Here is a 25,350-nt window from a genome sequence, read left to right on the forward strand (position 1 = left end):
ATGTTCCTCTCACACAGTTGTATTTTGCTCCCTCCCTCATCCTCTGTCTAAAAATAAATGAATCTTTTTAAAAATTAGTTATTAATATGCAGGAGATGGCAAACCTCTTGGCTTGGTGGGAATGAAAAACCATTAAAGCACCATTTTACAAGCAAGACTGGCTCAAAGCAGTCCTCCTCCTCTATTGGTGAGTGGTTCACTGATATTGCCAGAGGTCTTGAGAAATGTTAGCTTTTTCCCCTTTAATGCATGTGTGTAGAAAGTTACTGCTCAGACTCTAGTGATAAGAGGCTTATGAAGAAAGAGACGTTTTGATCATACTATTTTTATGTTGTAACTCCTTTGATCAGTGGCATTCTTGTAGGTGGATTTAGCCTTTGGTACATTTCTTCAGGCCCAAGAAAGTGATCTGTTAAAATGGAAAACTAGTAAAACTATTCCATTTAGCCTCTAGACAGTGACACATTAAGGACTAATGACTGCCAAAAGGAAATGTCAGACACTAAGCTAGTCTACTTTCTTTGGCAGCTGAGAATCCCGTGAATCAACAGTTTTAGGGGGTGTACATGTGGGTGGAGGAAGAGAGTGTCTAACATTCTTTTAGGCCCTGTTAAATAAGTTGGACACAGTGGGACTTGGAGCCTGTTTCTGCTTTCTAAACCCAAGCAAGGCATGTGCCATAGAATAAGAGTAGTTATTTTTATGTAGTATTTTAAAACTTTTTAAAGTGTGTTTATGGGCTTTGTTTTTATGTATTTTTAATTGTTGGTAGGTGCTAAAAAGGTGTGCATTTGTGTGTGTAAGAGGTGTGTACTGTTTCCCAAATAGGAGTTATCTGAATAATCTTCTGAAAGAGAGTGGATAAATTGTGATACGGGAGGCATAAGGAACAAATTTAGACTGAACACTAAAAATTAGTTTCAAGGAAAGGACAACAAGTCTTGAGCTTTTAAACTTAAAATAGAGTGTGTTTCCTGTGTCTTAGATATTTAAAATTTAGCACTTGCATATTCACATGTGAGGGTGTGATAGTTAAAGGGTCCAAGTTGTTTATTTTTATTTTTTTGAGATTTCATTTATTTATTTCTAGAGAGGGTGAAAGAGAGGGAGAGAAATATCAATGTGTGAGAGAGACATCAGTTAGTTGCTTTTGTATGTGCCCTGACCTGGGTCAGAACCCGCAACCCAGGCACGCATGTGTGCTGACCAGGAATTGAAACGTGACCTTTTTGCTTTGCAATATAATACACAACAAACTGAGCCATGTGGATTAGGGAGGATACAAGCGTTTTTTTTTTTTTTTTTTTGTTTGCTTCTTTTTTTTTTTTGGATGACAGCGTTCTAATGGAAATGGTTTTAAATATCTGTGAATATACTAAAAATTAGTTGTACGCTTTACTGGCTGAATTGTATATGAATTATATCTCAATAAATTGCATGTTTTTTATAATGAAAATTTTCAAGAATTTATTTATTTATTTTTAGAGAAAGGAGAAGGGAGGGGGAAAGAGTGGGAGAGAAACATTCATTGGTTGCCTTTTGCATGCCTGTCGTTGAGGACCTGGCCTGCAACCCAGGCCTGTGCCTTGACCAGGAATTGAACTGGCAGTTTGCGGGATGATGCCCAAGCCACTGAGCCATGCTGGTCAGGGCAATAAATTGCATATCTTAATAAAGATGTTTAAAAATATTCACATCTTTTTTCACATATGTGTATGCTAATGATGTGATGTGTATTTTAAATTATATTTCCTATTGGAGTCAAGGCACTTTGTTTAAGTTTTATTTTGTCTTAGTGAAAAAGTGGTGGAACTATATGGTATGCATATTGTTGGCCCTTAATTTATCACATTGTAAAATACTTTATATTTTTAATTTGAAGATTCTGCACATAAACACCTAATTTGATCATATAACTCTGAAAAGGAATCAAGTTTTACATTACTTACGTAGTCTTTTTTTTTTCCTTTTTGTCAGAGGAATGTAATGGATTTGGGCTGAAATAATGGTACTCAGAAATACATAGTAGTACCTTATGGCTGTATTATGAGCCCACTTGAACTTGAAGGAATTGCACAGAAGATGTAACAGAGGTTGACCCTGGCTGATGTAGCTCACTGGATTGAGCGCCAGCCTGAGAACCAAACAACCAACCGCGGTTTGATTCCCAGTCAGGGCACATGCCTGGATTGCAGGCCAGTTCCCAGCAGGGGATGCACGAGAGGCAACCATACATTGATATTTCTCTCCCTCTCTCCTTCCCTTCCCCTCTAAAGATAAATAAATAAAACATCTTAAAAAAAGATGTAGTAGAGGTTGTAAGTTAAGTGTCTTGTTTTAAACAACATTAATTATTTTGTTTCTCTGCAATAGAGTTTTGCTCTTTTTACTTCCAGGAGTAGTACTTGTAGCTCCACAGCATGGACTTTGAGCTTGTGTCACACGTGCTTTTCCTGTGGTACACCTGCCAGACCAGCATCACTGTTCCCGTAAGGTTTACTGCTGACCCCTGGAGCTAAGCTGCAAATCTACCAACTTTGGTGAATCCAAGGGGCTAGCCTTTTCTATGATGAAGAGGCGACCAAAGTCAGCAGCCTCACAGCTTTCAGTGATCCTGAGGGTTTATCACAGAATTTTGTTCAATTCTATCATAGAAGCCAGCAGAAATGTTACAAACAGAAAATAAGTCTCATTCTAATCTATTCTGTGTTTGTAATATAAAATTACAGCTACAAACAAATGGTCAGATTGACCATAATGACTTCTTTCTAGGGTTTTCCCATTAATGTTAATTTTCTGTGTAGTTAGTTCTTTTTGTCTTCTGATGCTTCCTAACAGACCAGACTGTAACAGACACCAGAACCAAATTCATGTAAGAGCCGGAATTTCTGAAAATTCTTGTTTTTTTCTGTAGCTAGGGGAAAACTGAGAATATTTCTTTTTAGCTATCATAATTTCTTAGTCAAATTATTGATTGTGAAAGTCAAGTATTATTCTTTTCTTCCACTTCTTACTCTTATTTTATTTGGGGATACTTGCTTTGCAAAAAAATACTCATAAAGAAGCATGATGGTAGAATTTCAGGTGCTATGGCAGGAAGTAAGAGAGATGTGTTTTGGGAGAGACAGTCACTCTCAGATCAGTGTCCACAGGTACTTGTGAAGCCTGTTTGGGGGAGGGCATCTCTCTAAATTGATATCCCGGGAAATGGAATGAGTCTTTGCTGCCCTGAGTAAAGTTTCAGTGAATTATAGAAAGAAAATATTTGGGCAGCTCCCAGTTCAATTGTTGCTGCTTGGAGCTTGGTACTTGGTACTAATGAAGTTCATGTTTTTTTATCTGAGACTGAGGAGTTGAAGGTAAAAGCAGAAAATGACAAGAGATTGTGTAGGCTAGTTTATCTCTCCTTGACATTATCGGGGATGGTTACTGTTACTTGAATTTCTGGAGATAAAGCAAGTGGCTCCGATCTTTAAAATTTTCTTTGCTTAGCTGGGATTTTGTGGGCCTACTTCTGAGGTGGTATAATTTACCCAATTTGAAACTTTGTTTTTCCTCCAGGGATGTTTGAATTACATTTTCTAGTATACATAGATTGTTGGCTTAAGATACGTTTTTTCTTGAAGGGGTTTTCTGTAGAGCAACATTGTTTAGCTCTTGTTTAGCTCTTAACCGCTGCACCAAGCATGAAGAGCAACCTACACTCCCTAAGGTCTCAGTTGCCTCCACACTGAGTTGGGAATGTTGATAGTGTGTGATATGAACACAACTTAGTGGGGAGGGTGTAAACCATTCCCTGTTGTTAAAATACTGCTGGTATCATTACCAATAAGTTTCAGTTTTTTGAATGGTTTAACTTCAGGTTCTCTTGTTTTATTTTTGTTTGTTTAATCTTACTTTAACTGGTCTGCTTTCCAGTGGTTTCTTAGAGTAGTTGCATTTCTCATTCTGCTGAGTGAAAGAGCTTAATTCCTTCTCTCCCACCCCTTACGCCCCCATCCCCCTACCCTGGTCTCTTTCAGCTGAGGTTGAAAATGGATGGAAAATTGTCCCTTTCTTATGTGCATTATGGTAATAATGTCTAAAGACTATATTAATTTTTAGCAAGTGTGTTCCTGCTGACTGTGTTGTAGAGGTTATTTTATTGCTCTCTATTTGTCTTAACTGTCTTGCCTGAAGTTGGTGGCCTTATTCCCAGATTCATAATATGTTCTCTTTACTATTAAAATGCACATTTTGCTTGGGTCTGGCTTACTTCTTTACAGTTAATTCTGAGTTACGCTGCATGGGGGAAGGGAGCTCTGGATTATCAGTGTTCATTCTCTGAATTGAGTTTTATATAGGCATCTCTGTAAAAAAAAAATCTCTTCACTATTCTTTCCCATTCATTTTGGATTTATTTGGTGATTGCACTTGAAATGGATTTTTCATTTGAAAACTATAACTATCCATACAGTTTCTTTTTCTTGTTCATTTTCTACAAGTCATATTTATATTTTCTCTAGTTTATTAGCACATCTTTCTAGCACTAGAGGAAATTGGTCTAATGAATAAGACTTATTCTGGTATTATTAACATACCTACTAACTCATTGTTTAAGAGAATTTATGTACCCTTGAGGTGGTTAAATAATTAACCAAAAAGTAAGTTTAGGAATTGCCTGTGTAGTATAAAAAGACACTGGAATACCTAGTGTGAGGTCTAGAAGTTTTCTTTCCCTTTCATGTTATAATCTTTGTCTCTCTTTAGAGCTGTAAAATGGCTGAAGAGAAAAATCTTATTAGGAAAAATCTTTATAGTTAAGCCAGGTTGACTTGGAAGTGAGGCATGTGGCTGGCTAGAACCAATCATTCTTCACTTAGGAGATAGGAACTTGCTGATTGGATTAATGGTTAGTTGCTTCGGGAATGATACTAAAGCTAAGAGTAATAGGAAGGCATTCATTCCATTTGCTGGCTCTCATAGGTTTGTTTTGGAAAAAAGGTAGGTCTTTGTTGAGCTGAGATCCTTATGGCTACATTATTTCTTAATACCTAATAAAAAGTTTTTTAAATTTTTACAGTAGGGTAATATATCTAAATAGTTCTAAATTAGAAAGATATAAAAGAATATATAGTGAGTGTATATAAAGTTCCCTCTCATTTTTATTGTCTAGCCATCCAGTTTCTCTCCTTATAGTTTATTTCTCCTTCCAGAAACATTTTATGTAGATACTGTAAAGCACATACATAGGTGCTCATCTTAGAGATTACATGTGTGTCAGTATTGAGTCATATTACTTGATGATAAAATAGGTTTTACTATGATAATTTGCTGACTTCTGTTTATTTTGTTTTTTCCTTGAAAAATGTTTTCCTAAGTACTATATATACTTTGCTCTCATGACCACTGAGTATCATTTCACATCACTCGCTCTCTTTGGCCAAAACCTTCTGCATTCTCTTCTTTTACTCCTAAGAAAGGTGTTTCCTGTCTGTCTTCGTTTTCTTTCTTCCTTCTTTCTTAGATATTTATTTGAGGCTTCTGTTCCTGTTCTCTCCACTGTGTCATCAGCTTATGGTCCCTTGTTGGCAATGAAGTCCTCACATGTCTGCAATATGATCATTGTGTCTTGTTTCATGTTTGAATTGTTTTTCAACCGAGTCAGATGGAGTAGCCTTAGGTTAGATGCTTTATCATTGACTGTTCTGTTTAATATTGGGGTTGCTTCTATTTAACAAATAATTACTATTAATGATAGCACATCTTAGTGTATTGTCTACATAGACAACAGGCATTTTCTATCTTCTTTGAAAGGTTTATTCCTGAGTATGAAGTCTCTTTACACTTCATAATTTAATACCTTTACTCATCACAAATGGTTTAAAGTAGTCTTTATTCACCATGACTTTGAAGGTTTTGTCATTTTACTGTAGTCTCTTTCACTTTCACTTATCTGACAATTCGATGGTTTTTAACTTCTAATCTTAGTTCTTGACCAGAAAACCTTCATTTGTTCTTTTTCAACTTTGATGCTTTCTGATGCTTCCTTTGGAGTCCAAAAGGCATTATCTCTACAGATTTAAAATTTGTCTGTAACCACTATAAAAGATGTAAGATACCCCCAATGAACCCTGTCTTATAATTCCTTTTTGGTGGCTTATAGTAGTTTCTGCTTACTAATACTGGATCTTTAACCTTAGCCATGCACAAAGGGTTTTTACTTCAGTTTAGGTAATGTTGAGCATCACCTAAAGCCATGGTAAAAACTGACAGGCTATGCTCTAGGAGGAAAGAAGACTGTTCAATAAACAAACAAAAAGTATTCTTTGCTTTGTCTAGCTGAAAACATGCAATGTAGTTACCAGTGACATATGCCTGGGAAGTTCAGGTTCAGGATACTTATACAATATACTCTGTCTAGAGTATGTCATAGATAATAATCAGGAGAGGAGAAACCATATTGTCCTCTTTGTTTTCTTTATTAGGCTCCTTTCTTCCTATCCTGCTAGTAACTGACGCCAGGGCTTCTGAAATCCTTGGCGTCACGTTCTCTGGAGGTTATCTAGCTGATTATGGCAGTTGGTCATTACGGGAGGTGATGCTACATTGCCTGTCAGTAAAGGTGGACATTGCAAGATGGACAACTAGCACCTGTCCGCAGGGGAGATCAGCCAGTATGTGTACATCTGGTTAGCATAGGTGTTACCCAATTAGTAGTGCAAGAGTTCTGGATCAGGATTATGGAGTCCTTTCCCAGGCCTGGCATTACACTTTGGTGTGTGTTTTTTTTTTTTTTTTGTAATACTGCAGTATTTCTAACAGTGCCTCAGTGCATTCCTATGAATATGAGCCTTGCCTGTGAGGTTGTGGGCCAATAGCCAAACTTCCTCCACCCATATTAATATTTCCTGCTTCCAGGTTCAGCTCAGGGAGGTACTTTCTTTCATGTCTTTCTTGGGCAGCAGTCCAGGACAATGATTTCAGCCTCTTCTGCACTGTATATCTTCTCTGCCACTGCCTTCATTCTTCTTTCATTTTCTACTTTTTTCCCCCTTTTTACATGATAGTCACTTCCTTTCTAGGATCCAGTGAAACTGATGACCACTATAGTTCAATAATAGTTCTTTCCTACAGCCTAAATTGCCTTTTAAAATATTATAATCATAAGAAATTAAGCTTCACTTATAACAAGAATAACTATGCAGTACAAAAATGTATAAAGGCAAAGATAATCCTCTTTTTAAATTCAGTGCATCTACTACTCACAGCTTTTCTATAAATGGGATCTGTATACCAGTGCTGGGTCCTCTTATTTCCCCCCTTTCTCTCCCCTTCCTCTTTCCACTCAGATTTCTCTTCATCCTACATCTTTCTCTTCAAAGAACCGGTGTTATCTGGTATGAATATCTCCACGCTTTTCTCTGCTTCTGTGACAGATGATAGGTCACCAGTCTCCTCCCTACCCATAGGTATTTATTTATTTTTGTGTAGATGTTTGCCTGATCAAAGCAGGATTGTTTTACAAACTTGCATTTTGTTGTTTAGCGATACCTCATTAAAATCATTTAAAATATCCTGGTTTACCTCTAATTCATTCTTTAGTTGCTGAATAATATTTCATGATGTTGATATACTATGAGTTATTTGACACCTCCCCTCTTCTTGCAAACATTTGCTTAAAAAATTTGTTTTAAAACACCATGAACAATGTACCTGGTGTTCGTGCTTTAGTTTTATGAGATAGGTTCTCAATTTTATTTCTATCAAATTGCTTGGTTGAATGGTACATACACATTTTTTTCTTGGTTATTTCTTTGGTTATTTTCCAAAAAAGGCCAAACTAGTTGCACTTCTACTACCAATGTAAGCAAACAGTCCTTGTGTTTTCTTTAATAGTGGGTGTTATTTGCTTTAATTTATCTAACCTGATGGGTATGATGTAATAGCTCATTGTTACTTTAATTTACATTTCCCTGACCACTTTTGAATTTAAATAATCTTTTTATATACTTGTCCAGTCATTGGGTTTGCTCTTCTGCAAATTGCATATTCATACCTGTGTTCACTTTTCTATTGGCCTGTGTATCTTTTTTTCCTGGAGCTCTTTGAATATTATAGTTGTTAACCTAGTATTTGCTGTCTGCCTGGCATGTATTTTTTCTAAATCTGTCATTGTCCTTTAACATTGTATATGGCTTTCTTTTCACTATATCAAAGTTTTATTTTTAGTTTCATGAATGTGTGTTTATCTTTTGTTTTATGACAGGAAGATTTCCTGTTTGGGGTAAAAATGTGTTCTCCACTTTGGAATACTTACTGACACACACATACACATCCTTTTGTGTCACTTAGAGTTCAATCACAGAAGCAGAGCAACTATGAAAAAATAGGTAAGAAATTTATTATCGGGGTTTGATCTTATGTAATCATAGGAACAGATTAAATAGTTTATGTAAGCTTGTTCATCATACACAAATGGTTGTTCATTTTGTGTCTGATGCTGGAGTCAGAAGAAACAGCAGATGCTATGTGTGAAGCAGGGTTACCCTGGAACATGAACTGGATCACATGAGGACAGTCTGAAACTCCTTTTGGCCTCCTACTATATCTAAGCCTCAAGTCAGAAAAGCTGAAGGAGAAAATCCTGTTGGAGGTGTGGTCTTGGTTGCTGCCTCGGCTACCGAAGTGATCCAGCAGAAAATCAGCAGTGTGTATGACCTGCAGTAGCACCTTGTACCTATACCTACCACCCCAGCATTAAAGAGGCAGTTGCTGCCCTGGCCAGTGTGGCTTAGTTGATTGGATCATTGCCCTGTAAACCTGAAGGTCGCACGTTTGATTCCTGGTCAGGGCACATGCCTGGATTATGGGTTTGGCTCTAGGTCAGGGCACATGTGGGAAGCAACCGGTCAATGTTTCTGTCTTTCTCCCCTATCCTTTTCTCTTTCTTTAGAGTTGGTGGGTGTGTCCTCGAATGAGGATTGGGAAAAAAATGGATGCTGCATCATTTTTGCCTTCCAAGTGTCAGGCAAGATGTCTCATGTGGTCCAGGCTAACCAGGAACAGAGAAGGGAATTCTGAGAAATGTATTTTCAGAATAGGTAAACCAACATAATACAAATTCATTTTGGTCTTTCATCTGCCTGGTATGAGAGAGAAGTGCTGCAACTTAATATTTTTCCAGTTGGATAGTGACTTAACGTCTATACTAATTATTCATAAATCTTCTTTTTTCTTTTTTATAATATATTCGATTATGCCATTACAGTTGACCCATTTCCCCCCGCTTCATTCCCCTCCACCCTGCACGCCCCCTCCCACCCACATTCCCCCCTTTAGTTCATGTCCATGTGTCATAAGTTTTTTAGCTTCTACATTTCCCCACACTACTCTTGCCCTCCCCCTGTCTATTTTCTCCCCACCATCTATGCTACTTATTCTCTGTACCTTCTTCCCCTCTCTTCTCCTCCCACTCCCCTGTTGCTAACCCTTCATGTAATCTCCATTCTGTGGTTCTGTTCCTGTTCTAGTTGTTTGCTTAGTTTGCTTTTATTCTAGGTGTGGTTGTTGATAACTGTGAGTTTGCTGTTCATATTTTTTATCTTCTTTTTCTTAGATAAGTCCCTTTAACATTTCATGTAATAAGGGCTTGGTGATGATGAACTCCTTCAACTTGACCTTATCTGAGAAGCACTTTATCTGCCCTTCCATTCTGAATGAAAACTTTGCTGGATAGAGCAATCTTGGATGTAGGTCTTTGGATTTCATGAAGTGGAATACTTCTTTCCAGTCCCTTCCTGCCTGTAAGGTCTCTCTTGAGAAATCCGCTGACAGTCTGATGGGTACTCCTTTATAGGTGACTGTCCCCTTATCTCTTGCTGCTTCTAGAATTATCTCCTTCATTTTCATCTTGGCTAATGTAATTCTGATGTGCCTTGGTGTGTTCCTCCTTGGGTCCAACTTCTTTGGGACTCTCTGAGCTTCCTGGATTTCCTGGAAGTCTAATTCCTTTGCCAGACTGGGGAATTTCTCCTTTATTATTTGTTCCAATAAGTTTTCCACTTGTTGCTCTTCCTCTTTTTCTTCCGGTAACCCTACAATTCGGATGTTGGAACATTTAAAGATGCCCTGGAGGTTCCCAAGCCTCTCCTCATTTTTTTGAAATCTTGTTTCTTCATTCTGTTCTGGTTGGATGTTTCTTTCTTCCTTCTGGTCCACTCAATTGATTTGAATCCCAGTTTCTTTTCCATCACTATTGGTTCCCTGTGCATTTTTCTTCATTTCACTTAGTGTGGCTTTTATTTTTTCATCTAATTTGTGACCAAAATCAACCAGTTCTGTGAGCATCCTGGTCACCAGTGCTTTGAACTGTGCATCAGATAGGTTGGCTATCTCTTGGTTGCTTAAAAGTACTGGCTCTGGGGTTTCGATTTGTTGTTCTGTTCGAGCCATAATTTTTTGGTCAGGTTGCGCCTGTTAGGTATGAGGGGTGGAGCCTTAGGTGTTCGCTAGGGTGGGGCAACCTGGTGGTTGGGTTGTGATGCTGTATGTGGGGGTGGAGTTAGAGAGGGAACAATGGCAATTGCTCCGCTTGTATTTCAATCCCTTCTGCTGCTTCCCACAAACAAATTGGGCCCTTCTGGTGCTGGTTCCCAGGTGGATGGGCTTGTGTACGTTCTAGGACCTTGTGGGTCTCTCCAACGAACTATCTGGTGGGGCTGGGAGTCTCTCCCAGCACCTCAACCCCCATAAGTGTTTTTAATCGGTGCTTTTAGGTTTTATTTCTCGGCGCTGGGACCGTGGGTTGTGCAGTCTGTCTGCCTTGCTGCCCGTTTTTGTCTAGTTTATCTGCACTCAAATGTGTGTCCACAGTCAGCCAATGGCCTTGTGCGCCTCACTGGGTCTGCCAGCCACCCACCACCTTTTCCTGTGGAGATCCCTCTCCGCCTGCCACCGACTTTGCCCCTCTTACTGGTCTGGATGAACGGTTTGTTGTTGTCGAACTTTGGTACAGTTCAGTTTTCTATCTGTTCTGTTGTGTTTTTGTTTCTGAATCTTTGCTGTCCTTAATTTTGTTTGTGCAAGGAGGCACAGTGTTTCCATCTATGCCTCCATCTTGGCCGGAGGAGAGATTCTTTTTTTAATGTAGTAAAAATGGCCATTAAAGCCAGCTTTTACAGTTTTTGTATAAAAATATTATTGTGGATGCAGTAAATTGCAGATTTATTGGTAGAAACTCTTTAAATAGCAATGACAGAAAATCCAGTACGTACTGGGTGAAAATTTGTTGTTGTTGTTTTGCCTGTTTCCTAAACATTTACACCTTGTTGAGTTTTTACCTTCTGATTTTGGTAAAGCTTGGAATACTGTTTTCCTCAGTTGTGGACACTTCTTGGAGGTGTGTGGGAAACCTCCAAGTAAGTATATTCCATACCGTGTTTGGTAGGTGAAACAGGTCTACTTTGCCACTTTCTTAGCGAAGGGAAAAGCGTCTTTCTTTTCTTGTAAAAAGAGCTGGAAAAACTAACAAGAGTTGATTTCTGGTAGATTCTTTCTATTTTGTTTTTCCCCTGCTTTGGTTAAATAAAAATTAATGTAGAATTCTTAAGTCTGTGGAAAAAGCCTGGACATCTGACAATTTTGGTGGTTTGCCTAATTGGACAAATTTATCAGCTAGTCTTGATTGTAATGAAAATGTGGGGGGAGAAAGAAATGTGTGTTCTCATTTAAGACATTGAAGAGCTCTTTTATTTATGAGGATTTCTGAAAGAGTCTTTCTAAAGAAAAAGAAAGTATTTGATTATGGAGAGGGAACTAAAGACATGATTGAGTTAAATTTAGGTTGGGAATGAAGGGATTCTGAAATTTCGGAACTTGTTGCTATTGTCAGTGTAACCCTTTAAGATGTCGTTTTCATCTTCAGTTTTTGTTAATTAAGATGGGAGGTAGATAATGCTTTGGGTCTTTTATTAAAATTGTATTGGCAGCCTTTTCACGTATTTTTAACAAAAAAAAGTAGTTCCACTAAGGTTTCTAACAGCGAAGGCATTAATGAACCTTTTTATATGAAAGTAACAAATTAAACCTTACAATACGATTCTTTTGTAAAATGTGAGGAAGCAGATTTAACAGGTTGTCACTACACTGTGCTCCTGTGTTTCTGTTTAACATTTGTACCATGTTAGGAAGTCAGAAATTATTGTTCTAAAAGTTTAAAACTTTTATTTATTAAATTTTTTTAGATTATTTATTTCTTTTTAGAGAGGAGGAAGGAAGAGGGAAAGATGAAGAGAAACATCAATGTGTGGTTGCCTCTTGTGTGCCCCCACTGCGGGCCTGGCCCACAACCCAGGCATGTGCCCTGACTGGGAATCAAACCAGTTACTGTTTTGTTTGCAGCCCACGCTCAATCCACTGAGCTATACCAGCTACGGCAGTTTAAATAGTTTTAGACTCCTCTTCCTGGTCTTGCAAAATTTTTGAATATATAATTAAAATTGGAAAAAGGGATAAAATTTACTAGAGTGAATGGGACCCAAACTAGTGCTTTGCCCTATGCTTTGCGAAGTAGAAAATGGTTCTGCCTTTTTTGTTTCATTCATGAGGGGAAGTCCTTATTGACCCTTGAAAAGAAAGCTGTAAATATGGAAGCATGGAGATGTTATATATCTTTTTTAGAAAATAGTTTTAGATCAGAGATTAATCATGAAAACCTGAAATTTAACATGGGAACTTGGAGGCTTGTTTTATTTAGTACATCTGGGTAAATGAGTGATGTACTTATTTATTTTCTTACTTCTTTTTCCCTCATGCCAGTCTGTTGCCCATTTCTCTTGAACAGAGCTCTTGGAGAGAGTCATTTGTTCCATCTCAACTGATCATTGCTTCCTCTCATTTGCCTGTCCTTTAGATAAACCTCTTTCCCTTGTCCATCTTCCTTAGCAACCCATACTTGATAGTTGAAGTTGAGGGTTTTGTTTTTCTCAGCAAAAGAAGAAAAATTGACAGAATATGTTTTTCTAAATCACCATTTTGATCATCATAGCCCAGCCATCTCCAGAAACCTGGAGTTAGCTGTTCTTGTTGACCATGTTAAATCTAAGCATCCTTCCTGGTCACAGAGGCCCTTTGGTGTATAGTCCTGTCTTGGTCAAGCTGTAGGTAGCTGCACTTATGGGTATCGTCCCTCAGATTAGTGGCTTTGGCTATCCCTCCCCCCCAATCATATTGAAATCTTGTTGGTACTTTTATACCAAACTTAAAGCTCATTTCTCCAATGAATTCTTCAGTACCCTCCCTGTTCTCTAAATACCAGTAATCTGGTACCATCCAGTTCACATTTTGGGGCTTTTTCTCTTTTATTAGTTATTTATTGAATATTGTAAATTTTATTTCCAGCTAAATGATAAGCTCCTGAGGGTAAGGGTCTATCACCTTACCATCTTGAATTGTGGAAGTTAAAGTAGTACTTGCTGAATTACTTTAAAAATTTAGTAGTCATAACAATACAATAGCTCATGCTTTAGCACTTACTATGGGCCAGGAATTGTTCTGAGTGCTTCACACACGTTCCCATTTTATGCTCAGAGCATGAGTTTGATGCTTTTAAGGTATAGAGGTTAAATGACTTGTTCAAGGTCTTAACAGGTAGTAAGTGGAGGTGCTTGCTGCACCTTGAACCCAGTCTGGCTCTTGAGTCCAAGCTCTGAACCACCATGTAACACTGCAGGTGTAGTAGAGGAATAGTATGTTAGATTGACAGTACCATAAATTACTATTGTAATTATATTTTTCCTTTCTTCCCAACATTTTATTATGAAAATTTTCATGCAGAAATGCTGAAAGAATTGTACAGTGAACACTCATATACAGAAGTAAGGCTTGCTTGAGTGTGGTGGGTAATATGGGTGTAATCATTAGTGGTTTTGATTTGAACATTTCACCTGAAATGTCATATCGTGTGCTTTAGTGTGATATTGTTATATTACAGAATTTCATGCTTACAATTTTGTAATAAAAGATTTAGTAATAAAAAAGGGGGCATTATTTGTGCTGGATCCTGTATATACCCAATTCCTAGACTCCATGATCAACATTTGGTATATTTGTTTTACCACATATTTGCTCATCCCTGTATCTGTGTTACTGTTTTGATGTATTTCAAAGTCAGTTGGCAGACATTTGTATACTATACCTCTAAACATAGTGGAATGTACTAGTTTTAAGTGTACTATTTCACAAGTTTTGATACATGTACTGGGACATATATCAAGTCTTGATGTATGTACTGGGACATACTTTGTAACCCAAAACTCTATGAAGATAGAGAAAATTATGTGGTTATTTTTTATTGAGTATTTGGTGGTTTTATGGTTCAAATACATAATCTGTACATTTCTCCCCAAATTAAAACCTGCTTTTCTGATTGTTCTGTGATCTCTTATTTGTTCTTTAGTTTATTTACCTCACTGAGGGCAGGGCTCTCTCCCAACACCTACTGCACTTGGGGAACATACTCAGAGGTATGACGAGTGGTGGATTCATGACAGTCATATGTATGCATATCCTTAATTGCTCACAGTGCCTTTGATATGAAATGTCTGTTTATTTTAATGAATTTAGTTTTTTTTAATTAATGAATTTCGTTGATATATGCTCATTAGTTTTTCCAATAGCACATGATTTGCTTAAGTGCCTTGATGTTGAGGGGGTGCTGTCCTTGAAAATCCTTGAAAATCACCTTTGGTGATCTCATTCATTCTCATGACTTTATATAACTCTGTTCACTGATAATGACCTTAAAGTTATATTCCCAGCTTAGATCTCTACCCTGGACTTGTCATCTCTACTTGAATGACTAGTAAACCCTTGAACTTTTAACGTGGTGAAGGCGGAATTTTATTTGGTCCCATCCCTTCCTGTTTGTGCCATCTGTAGAGTGTGTGCTTAATCTCATCTGATAGCAGGTCTCGAAATTCAGTTTAAATGCTAGTTAATAACATGAGAATAAAGGAGGCTGACTCTCCTTCCCAATTTGAATTGAAGAATTTAAAGGAAAAAGGATTTGTGGCCATGGACAACAGTGTGCTGACTGCATGGTGGGGGGGTATAAGGAGGCTAAATGGTAATGGAAAAAAACACAATAAAGGTTAAATTAAAAAACTAAGGAATTTAACATAAGATACTTAGAAGGTGAGATCTTTAAAGTATTATTTTTTGAGAAGCCAGTAGATTTGTGATTTTAACAGAAATATATCTGCTTAATAATTTTATAATAATTGATGGTGATGTATTGGGTTGGCCAAAAAGTTCATTTTTTTTTCTGTAAGATGGCTCTAATAGTGCTTAGTTGTCTTTAACTTCATTTGAAACAATTTTTTTAGATTATGTTGTGACAGCTTCATACCAGCATATGTTTAAAAAATACTTAACAAAATTGGTGAATTTTTGTGTAACCATTTTAATATTGAAGGTGGAAGAAAATACACATTTTGGTGTATTATGCTTTATTATTTCAAGAAAGATAAAAAAGGCAACTGTACACAAAAAAAGATTTGTGCAGTATACAGAAATGATGCTGTGACTGAAAGTATCAAAAGTGGTTTAGGAAGTTTCACACTGTACTTTTCTCACCTGGTGATGCTCCATGTCCTTCAGGTAGACTAGTTGAAGTTGATAGTGATCAAATCAAGACTTTAATTGAGAATAGTCAACTTTATACCACCTGGGAGGTAGCCAACATACTCACAGTATCCAGATTAATACAGTTATTGGTGAAGATGAAAAAAAGTATTTTATTTTATGGAAAAAAACCATATGGACTTTTTGGCCAACCCAGTATTTGGTGGGAATGTCAGCTAGCTAAAGTAAACCCTTTTTATTGTTTGTCCAGTTCTTCGCATTATATCTGTAATTCATCTCACATCTAATTCTAGTCAAGCGCAAATTGGATGGTGATATTGTTTATGCACTGTAATGTGTTTTGACACTTCAGGAATGCTGTATCAAACGGAAGAAAATTCCTGACCGCCTGCTATTAGATTTTCATGTAGAATAATAGCTTAATCTTCAACTGGCAGTTTTAACACAGTAATAAAAAGGGATCTAGACGTACTTGAGACTTCCGCCAAGATGGAGGCATAGGTGGAAACACTGTGCCTTCTCCCACAACCAAATTTGAATACAGCAAAGGTTTAGTAAATAAAGACACAGCCAAAGAACAGAAAATTGAACTATACGGAAATCCGACAACAACGAACCATTCAACTGGGACCGGTAAGAGGGGCAGAGCCAGCAGCAGAGCTGGGTTGGGTGGGAGAGATCCCCTGAGCCAGGCACGCAGGCAACCGGGGTAGCAGCGCGAACCCAGTGAGGGTGCGTAGGAGACTGACCGCGGTCACACATTTGTGCACAGATAAATCAGCAGAGTGAAACCAACAGAGTGAGCAGTGAGACAGACCACGCAGGCCCCAGCGGGTGAATCCAGCGGTGGAGGGCTGACCATGGTCGCACATTTGCAAGTAGCGGGACGGAATGCGGGGCCCGGGTGAAGGCAGCTGCAGCGGCGGGAGGTGGCAGACGGAACTGCCATTGCTCCTCTTTGACCCCGCCCCCATGTACAGCATCACAACCCAGCAACTGAGTGGCCCCGCCCTGATGAACACCTAGGGCTCCGCTCCTCATTCGTAACAGGCACGAACAGTCCAAAATACAGCTCAAGAAGAACTCAAAGCCCCAGAGCTGATAACTCTAAGTGAAAAAGAAATAGCGAACCTCTCAGATGCACAGTTCAAAACTCTGGTGATCAGAATGCTCACAGAACTGGTTGATTATAGTCACAAATTAGAGGAACAAATGAAGGCTAAACTAATTGAAATGAAGGGAAATGCACAGGAAACCAATAGTGATGGAAAGGAAACTGGGACTCAGTGGAATGGACCAGAAGGAAGAATGAAACATCCAACCAGAACAGAATGAAGAAACAAGATTTCAAAAAAATGAGGAGAGGCTTAGGAACCTCCAGGGCATCTTTAAATGTTCCAACATCCGAATTGTAGGGTTACTGGAAGAAAAAGAGGAAGAGCAACAAGTGGAAAACTTATTGGAACAAATAATAAAGGAGAAATTCCCCAGTCTGGCAAAGGAAATAGACTTCCAGGAAATCCAGGAAGCTCAGAGAGTCCCAAAGAAGTTGGACCCAAGAAGGAACACACCAAGGCACATCAGAATTACATTGCCCAAGATTAAAATGAAGGGAAGAATCCTAGAAGCAGCAAGAGATAAGGGGACAGTCACCTACAAAGGAGTACCCATCAGACTGTCAGCTGATTTCTCAAAAGAGACCTTCCAGGCAAGAAGGGGCTGAAAAGAAGTATTCCAAGTATTCCAAGTGATGAAATCCAAAGACCTACATCCAAGATTGCTTTATCCAGCAAAGCTTTCATTTAGAATGGAAGGACAGATAAAGTGCTTCTCACATAAGGTCAAGTTCAAGGAGTTCATCAGCACCAAGCCCTTATTATATGAAATGTTAAAAGGACTTATCTAAGAAAAAGAAGATAAAAAATATGAACAGTGAAAGGACAGCAAACTCACAGTTATTAACAACCACACCTAAAACAAAAGCAAACCAAGAGGACAGCTAGATCAGGAGTGGAACCATAGAAAAGAAGAACACATGGAGGGTTAGCAACAGGGGAGTGGGAGGAGAAGAAGGGGGGAGAAGGTACAGAAAATAGCATAGACAGTAGGTAGAAAATAGGTAGGAGGGAGGGCAAGAATAGTAGGGGAAATGAAGAATCTATAGAACTTGAGACTCGTCATAAACTAAAGAGGGGTAATGGTGGGGGAGGGGTGTGCAAGGTGGAGGAGAATGAAGGGGGGAATAGAACAACTAATGGAATAATCAATAAAATATATATATATATTTTTAAAAGGGGCTCTAGTTATTGGAAGATGGTGGTAAGTGTCAGCAGTTTTGTGCACAGTGGCCTGAAGGGATTGTCAGGAGAAAAGGGGGAGAGATGGAGTGATGCAGCGCTGTCCCGGATGCCTTCACGAGTGTGCCGAGGGTAGTAGGTTCTTTTTCCATCATTTTTCACTGCTCTTTTTCCCCTGGTGAATTTCAAGGGGAAGTTGGAGAAGTTGATTGGAGAGAAGTAGCAGTGTCAAGGTCATTTCTGAACTCACTTCTCAGTGTGTGCCACATGCAGGTTTTAGAATGATGCTACTGTCTTTGGGGCACAAATCATGGCAGAATGTACTTCCTGTGAAAAGTCAGTGTTTTCATGGTTAGTTCTTTGGAATTTTGATAAATCAGGTATAAAATTTTAGGGTAGAGATGAGAGAAGTAAGGGTTATTACCCCAAGAATTTGACATTTCTGAAAATACCAGTCATGTCTTCTACTCCCATGTCCCCTTTGTCCCAAGGTGCTTTGCCCATCCCCAAATAAAACCAGCAAAATAGCTATTCATATTAAAGATGCGAAGGGTGTTGGTTGTTTTATTTTGGCCAGAGAGCTGGAGTGAGTGCTAATATTAAAAGGAAAAGGGTTTTATTCTTAAATGGTTAGTATTTCTGCTCTTTTGAATATAAAAGCAAAGTGAACAAACATTATTTGATATTTGAATCTATACAAAGGGAAGGGCAGACTGAGAAGACCGTGTAGATGAGTGATTTCTAGCAGTATTTCCTAATTTGTGTGGATCAGTTTGCAGCTTGTAGGAACTCAGTTTTGTGGAGTTGAGTGTGTTTTAAATTATAGGTATTTCTTGGAAGGTAGGTTCTCAGCGGTGGATATACTATGACTGAATGGTTTTTTGTTCAGTAATGTGATTAGCCTTGGTGTTTTGGGATCCATGACGAGAAACAGGTATGTGAACAGCTTGTTCATGTGTTGATAAATAAGAAAAAAGCCCCAGGTTCAAAAGATGTGAGAAAGTGGAGAAAAGTTGTGGGCCAAGGAGAAGATACAGTGATTTTTTTTGTAGGATACATTGGGTCATGATCTTGGAAAGAGTACCAAGAAAGAAGTTTGTGATTTGAAAAGTCTGGGCCGTGTGATCTGCAAGTTCTGATAAGACTAAATGTATGTATTCATTTAGACAGGTTAATTCTGAGGAAGCTGTATATTTAATAGAGATTTTGTTAATAATAGAGGATCACTGTTCAACAACCGCAACACATACCCTCCTGTGTGCACTGGACTGATGGGTTATCTTTGTGTTTTTAAACTCTCATACTTCCCCCACCTCTTACCCCTCAATAATTCTGGCAAATCTGCCTACCAACCAGATCTGTCATAATTGGATGGGCTGCTTCCTAAATTAGATGTGGTAGACTTGAAGTAGATTTTTTCTAAGCAAAAAAAGAACATCATAGCGATCTTTAATTTTCAGTCATGTATTTTGTCCTAAAATAAAATTGTCAGAAGATGGAGATATCACTGAGGTTATTTATTTCTTTTGAAAAATAATATTTATGATAAGGGGTAGTATATGTTGTCCTACATGATTTTACTGAGCAAAGAAAAGACACATTACTTGATTTTAAGTGACTACTTTATCCAGAAGGAATTTTGGGATTAGTGATTCTAAATTTTTTGAAATTTATTAAACCAGAGAAATGTCATGTCTAATATTGTATATTTGTTAAAGCAGATTACTTGACTATGACATAATGTGGTCAGTTTTATATCAATAGTGAATATTAAAAGTGTATCTAGGCTGTTGACTTATTAAAAGCGCTCTAATTATTAGTCTTCATTTTGAAGACTATACATTAATTTAGTGAGGAAAGTAAGTAGAAAGTAGAGAGTTTTGGAGAGCAATACAGGGATCTAACATGTCTTTAATGTGATTGTATTCTCTACCTGATGAATCTGTCACATCTAGTTCTCCACATACTGCTGCTCCATTTATTCATGTATTCATTGTTTGCTTCTCGTATATGCCCTGAGTGGGGATTGAACCCACAGCCTTGACATAGCCTTGACAATGTTCTAACCAGCTGAGCTTCCTGACCAGGCCCGGTCCACATATTGCTATTAAGAATAACAAACATTTATTGAATGTTTATTCTATCCAGCTTGTTCTCGGGACTTTTTATGTATTAAATTCCCTTGTGGTGGTTCCTGCTTTTAATTTCCTATTAGGAATGAGAGGCCCAAGGCATAGTGAGGTTGAAGGACTTGTCCAGGGTCACAGGCCTAAATGTGGAGGAGGGCTGTAATCACTCTATTTGTTCCTGTTGAAATATAGGTGGTTTTTCTAATGGCATGTGAAATGTGTTTTAAATTTTAAAGAGACAGTTAAATTTCTGACAGCTATCAGATCACTGAATGCTTTATCTTTTTAAATGTGTTCTTTCTTAGGAAAATTAGTTATCATCTTATAGATTCTTTCCCAAGGAGCACATTTATTATTATATCAGCACACCTAGAGGTGATACATGAAATATGCTTCTCTTTGTTCATGATGTAGTGGAACATTTTTAAGTTTTAAATTATATTCCTTGTCTAGAAAATTTTTAAAGTTATAGAGTAGGTATTTACTGGATGTCCCTTAATGTGATGGAACACTGTAGTTGGGGTCCTATAAGGAGGAAGTAAGAACTGCTTTTTAAAAATTATATTTCATTGATTATGCTATTATAGTTGTCCTGATTTCCCCCTTTGCACACCTCCACCCGGCACCCCAGACTCCCTCAGGCAATCCCCACACCATTGTTCATGTCCATGGTCATGGGCATAAGTTCTTTGGCTACTCCATTTCCTACACTGTATTTTACATCCCTGTGGTTATTCTGTAACTACCTATTTGTACTTCTCAATCCCCTCACCTCTTTACCCATTCTCCTGGTCTCCCCTCTCCTTTGGCAACCATCAACATGCTCTCCGTATCCATGATTCTGTCTCTGTTCTTACTTGCTTGGTTTGTTTTTTAGATTCAATTGTTGATAGACATGTGTTTATTGATGTTTTATTGTTCATAGTTTTGATCTTCTTTTTCTTAAATAAATCCCTTTAACATTTCATATAATAGTGGTTTGATGATGATGAATGCCTTTAGTTTTTTTTTTTTTGTCTGGGCAGCTCTTTATCTGCCTTTGAATTCTAAATGGTAGCTTTGCTGAGTAGAGCAATGTTGGCTCTGGGTCTCTGCTTTTCATGACTTTTAATGTTTCTTGCCAATCCTTTCTAGCCTGCAAAGTTTCTTTGAGAAACCAGCTTATGGGAACTCCCCTGTAGGTAACTAATGTCTTTTTTTTTTCTTGCTCCTTTTAAGAATCTCTCTTTATCTTTAACCTTTGGCGTTTTAATTATGTGTCTTGGAGTAGTCCCTTTGCATCCGTCTTCTTTGAGACTGTGCTTCCTGAACTTGCAAGTCTATTTCTTTCATCAAATTAGGGAAATTTTCTTTCACATTTTTTCCAAATAGATTTCCAATCTCTTGCTCTTTCTCTTCACCTTCTGACACGCCTATGATGCGAATGTTGGGCCTCTTGGGGTTGTCACAAAGGCTGCTTATACTACCCTCATTTTTTTGGATTCTTTTTTCTTGTTTTGATTGGTTAATTTTTGGTTCCTTATGTTCTAGATCATTGATTTGATCATCAGCTTTATCCACTCTACTGTTGTTTCCTTGTGAATTGTTCCTTATTTCAATTAGTGTATCCTTTGTTTCTGACTGAATCTTGTTTATGCTTTCGAGGTCCTCCTCACTAAGTTCCATGGGCATCTTTATAACCAGTGTTTTGAATTCTGAATCTGATAGATTGCCTATCTCCATTTCATTTAGCTCTTTTTCTTGAGTTTTATCTGTTCTTTCATTTGGGCCATGTTTCTTTGTCTCCTCGTTTTGGCAGCCTCCCTGTGTTTGTTTATATGTATTGGGTAGAGCTGCTTTGACTCCATGTCTTGGTAGTGTGGCCTAATGTGGTAGGTGTCCTGTAGAGTCTAGTGGCACAGCCTCCCCTATCACCCAAGCTGGGTTCTCGGGACATGCCCTTTGTGAGACTGAGTACCGCTTTCTCTTGTAGTTGAGCCTTGATTGCAATTAGCAGATCAGTGGGAGGGGTTTACCCAGGCCAGTCAACTACAAGGACTGGCTGTGACGACTAACCACCAACCTTGGCCTTCTGTGAAGGATCAGCTGTGCAGGGGCAATGTGGTGGTGCTCTGACGTGATCTGTAGCTGTCAACTGGGTGGGTTGGCCCTGGAGTTTCCTGGGCGGTTCTGGCCAAGTTCAGTTCTCACCTGTGTTTTGCCTGGGGCACCCTGCCTGAGCTATAAAACAATCTTAGGTGGCTGCTACTTGTGCTGGGCTTAGAGATCCTCAGGTGAAACCAAACTGTGCATCTAGGCTAGTTGCTGCTAGTGTTGGTCCGGGGCCCACTGAGGCCAGCTGTTGCTTGTTTGATAGGATTTAGGAAGTTGTGAAGCATAAGCCAAGACCAGCCCTTCATATGGAAAAGCAGCTTGGGTGGGTCAGTAAATTGAGTTGGGTGGAGTCTCTGGGGATTTCCAAGGCGGGTCAAATATGGTAGGCAGGTTGATGGAGTCTCAAGATATGGCAGCAGCTTGCCGTGTCTGTGCAGGGAGAATTTAGCAAAGGGACAGTGGTCCACTTGCCTTAATGCCAGACACTTCACTTTCTCCCTGTATACCACTGGAGACTTTCAAGCTGCTCCCTGGGTGCTGGAGCTCAGAGAGAATAAGGCTGAGTAGGTGAGCCCGTGTGTGGAACTGCTTGGGGCTGCAGTGATTTCTTCCGCTGACTCAATCCCTGCTGATCTTTGCAGCCAGAAGTTATGGGGACTTATATTCCTGGCACTGGAATCCTGGGCTGTGGGCCTGGTATGGGGCTGGGACTCCTAGTTCCCAAGATATTTCTTCTGGAATTTTTTCTACCACTTGTGGGTGAGGGACCAGCCTGTACCACGTCTGCACCCCTCCTACCAGTCTGGATGGATGTGGTTTCTTTAATTCCATAGTTGTCAGACTTCTATGCAGCTCTGATAGTTCTAAGTAATAGTTCTATATTTTAATTATTGTTTAATAGTTCTTATTTTAAGTAATAGTTCTATACAACTATATGGTTATTCTATATTCTAAGTAATGGTTGTTCTATATTTTAATTGTAATTTTTTAAAAAAGATTTTATTTATTTATTTATCTTTAGAGGGGAAGGAGAGGGAGAGAAACATCAATGTATGGTTGCCTTTCGTGGGTCCCCTGCTGGGAGTTGGCCTGCAGGGAACTGGCCTGCAACCCAGGCATGTGCCCTGACTGGGAATTGAACCGCTGTCCTCTGGTTCGCAGGCTCGCGCTCAATCCACTGACCTACACCAGCCAGGGCTTTGATTGTAATTTTGATGTGGTTGTGCAAAGAGGTGAGCCATGTCTGCCTATGCTGCCATCTTGACTAGAAGTAAGAACTGCTCTTCTAAGTAGGTACATGTTCATTCTTGCTTACTTTATAGGCTCCAGCTTTGGGTCACCACAAAGGTTAGATCGCAACAAAGCATGCAACATGCTTGTGTAGGCCCCTCATCCTGAGCTTTTTCAAGGGCTGACGTGAAGAACGAGTCTGTTCTCTAAAACCTTCTTGGAGATACTGTCTGACATGTTTCCTTATTGTTCCTATAGCTGGCTCTGTACTACAAATAATTTATAGACTTCTGCACTTAAGTGTCTCCCTCCCCACCATTAAATTAGTGTGTTCCCTTTATCAGATGAAGGAAGTGTCTTCTCCCCCAAAAGAAGCCAGTTTGCTTCTTGGATAGATGAAAACTGTTTATTTTATTCTTTGCCTTGGTCCACCAGGAAGATGAAGGCCTAATTAGCATATACTAGAAACAACTTTTTCATTGTTCTACCAGGGCTTTTTTTGTGAGTTATCAAAACCCTTAGGATCTGCCCTTGCTGGCCTGTGCGACTTAGTTGGTTGGAGCTTTGTCCTATAACCGAAAGGTGTGGGTTCAATTCCTGGTCAGGGCACATACCTAAGTTGTGGGTTCAGTCACTGGTTTAGGGACGGGTACAGGTGGACACTTATGATCAATCCCTGGTCCAGGTGCCTACAGTCCCTGGTCCATGTACTTACAGAGGCAACTAACTGATGCTTCTCTCTCCCCCCTGTTTCTCTCTCTCCCCCTTCCTCTCTCTCTAAAAACAATGGGACAAAAATGTCCTCAGGTGAGGATTTAAAAAACAAAAACAAAGCAAACCTTAGGATCTGGTGAAATCTCTATACTCACAATATTTGTATTATAATTTCAAGAGGTTCCTAAATCCTATGAAACATCCCAGACTCTTAGAGTTAAGAATCTCTGCTTTTGATCTTTTTACATTCTTAGTTTAGCCATTCTGTACTTATGAATATATTACACTAAGTTTACTTGGCTTTAAAGAAATAGGTTGTATGTAAATGATACATTGTTTTCAGGGGTTTTAGCAGCTGGGCAGTTGCCCTGTATGTAATTGGCAGCCTAGGTCATGGGAAGTGTTTTTATTTATGCAAGAGGAACTTTTTTTGGTTCTCATGATGATGAAACAGGTGAGCTAAGATAAAGGGCTATAGTGTTTTTGCAAAGGATTTTCCAGAAAAAGAAACCTGGAGATTGTGTGCCTGTGTTCTTGTGCACTAAACACGAATGTGAACAATACTCAGTAAAGTTATGACATTTTTACATTTCTGCACTGTGTTTTTTTGTGATGTCTCTTGATGAAAGTTGTAAAAAGGCCTTGGACATTGTCACTAGGGCTGCTGTTTTAAAGTTTAGTCCTCTACTCTGTGGGTGTTGGGTGAACCATTGGACCTGCTGTCTGGTTGTTCACAGATGCTCCTTCCTATCTGGTTTCTAGCAGGATGCCCTGAGTTGGAGGCCATGGATTAGGCTGTGCTCTTGGGCCTCTGTGTATAAAGGGATGGTGTATTTTAGTTGTGAGCTTTGTGGGATAGGAAATGCACTTGCTGTTGGAGGTTTCTTGCTCTTTCTCGTCTCCTTTCAGTAGGGGAAGGGAAGCTCAGCATCTGTCTGTCAAGAGTGTTCCCAAAATATTGGCTAATGAGGAGAAACTCATGCTACTGCAAGATGTTTGGAATAGCTGTGATTTTCACCTCTTTTTCCCTTCTCTCTTTGTGAAAGACAATTTGTAGTACATTTTGTCTCTAAGGGAGACTTGAGTACCCAGCTGGTTAGATATATTTAAAGAAAGAAAAAATCTCTTTCAATAGACATTGAAGAAATCTATTATAAATTTGAGTGGGAACCTGAGAATACTGTGGCATACATTCAAAACTAATTAAAATAACTGATAAAGAAACCAAATTAGCTTTACATGGGATTTTCAAGGTTAAAATG

The 25,350-nt window shown here is 38.8% G+C and overlaps 1 protein-coding gene across 1 annotated transcript in view; it reads left to right on the forward strand.

The window, feature by feature from the left end:
* The window catches only part of CTNNA1 (catenin alpha 1), a 198,758-nt gene that overhangs the window by 99,118 nt on the left and 74,290 nt on the right, over window positions 1–25,350 (forward strand). The gene's annotated exons all lie outside the window — the stretch shown is intronic.

The sequence above is a fragment of the Sturnira hondurensis genome, unplaced genomic scaffold (genome assembly GCF_014824575.4).
Source record: "Sturnira hondurensis isolate 20B ecotype Veracruz unplaced genomic scaffold, ASM1482457v3 Scaffold0001120, whole genome shotgun sequence".
In the NCBI taxonomy this organism is placed as follows: Eukaryota; Metazoa; Chordata; class Mammalia; order Chiroptera; family Phyllostomidae; genus Sturnira; species Sturnira hondurensis.